At 49.9% G+C, this 1,218-nt stretch overlaps 1 protein-coding gene across 1 annotated transcript in view; it reads right to left on the bottom strand.

The window, feature by feature from the left end:
- LOC113209520 (probable G-protein coupled receptor No18) overlaps positions 1 to 1,218 on the bottom strand; it is a 123,381-nt gene that overhangs the window by 81,150 nt on the left and 41,013 nt on the right. The gene's annotated exons all lie outside the window — the stretch shown is intronic.

Genomic DNA, 1,218 nt, shown 5'->3' on the forward strand with positions numbered 1-1,218 from the left:
GGGGTATTAAGTGGAAACAGGGAGGGGAGGGGGTAGTCGAGCGGTCTGATTGCTCCGTCGCCGGCCGCTGCCTCCTCTACTGCCGCCGCTGCTGCCCGGGACCCGGTGATTAAAAGGCCCGAACAAAAACAAGGCCGGCGACGTTCGGAGAATTTTTGGCTCGAGTAGCGCCGCCCGCCCGGCAAACAAAACAGTCTAAAGCCGTGACGATGCAAAGGGCAGGAAGGGGGTGGCGGGACGGGGTGTCGGGTCGGGATGATTAAGGTGAGGGAGGGAGGGAGGTGTCGAAGGTTCTAGAGCACATTAACTCGACTTCTATGAAATTTTGCCGAGCAGCTGACGGTAGAAAATTTAAGAGGAAAACACATTTCCTCACTCCTCACACATACATATTCAGGGGGCAAACGGCGGGCAGGAAAAAAACCTTTTCCCCACCCAATCTCCTCACTCTCCCCCCCCTCTAAAAAACAGTAAAAAAATAATCAAGGAAATAATATAATGTTATGGTTGCGGAGCCTCGTTGGGTGGCGCGGTGATCCACTGGAGATAAAACTCTGGGCGACGGACATGGGCGACGGCTGGCCAGCGACCAAAAAAGCGGAGGGGGTCCTTTAAAAAAAATCCTGGTCGACACGGCCCTGAAGCTCAACTTTGTTGGATTTAATGTGTGCTGAGATCGCCTCACTGGTGATAGCATTCGGCGTTATGTGATGTCCCGTTATCTCCAGCAAACTTTGCATCTTCTGAAAAACAAACGGCAAATTGTTATTGTGGATGGATCCTGAGCAAGGGCAAGGCTCGACAAAATGTTCACTCACCGGTTATACTCACCGTATTGGGGGCGCAGTGAACAGACACATTTTGTTTGCTAAAAAGGACTAATAAACTGCCTTTTTTTAAAAAGAAAACTTTTTTATTTTTTCCCTGACCTACAGATGAACTTTACATGAGATACACTTTTTCTAGTGTTTGGTTGGACGAATTCTTTCGAGCATTTTAGGCTACGTTCCTTTAGTTTGCAGAGGAGGACTTTCTACTGGTTCGAAGAATAGCACGCGGCTCTGCGTAGGAGTGCGTTCGCGGAGTCAAGTTGTTGGCATAATCACTTTTGGTAGTCTGTCATTTGCATACTTGCTCAGAGAAAGGTCTGTCGGTCGGCCCTCGGCCCGGCCGCGCAGTCTCTCTCTCTCTCTCTCTCTCTCTCTCTCTCTCTCTCTC

The sequence above is a fragment of the Frankliniella occidentalis genome, unplaced genomic scaffold (genome assembly GCF_000697945.3).
Source record: "Frankliniella occidentalis isolate FOCC.00 unplaced genomic scaffold, Focc_3.1 Scaffold13, whole genome shotgun sequence".
Lineage (NCBI taxonomy): Eukaryota > Metazoa > Arthropoda > Insecta > Thysanoptera > Thripidae > Frankliniella > Frankliniella occidentalis.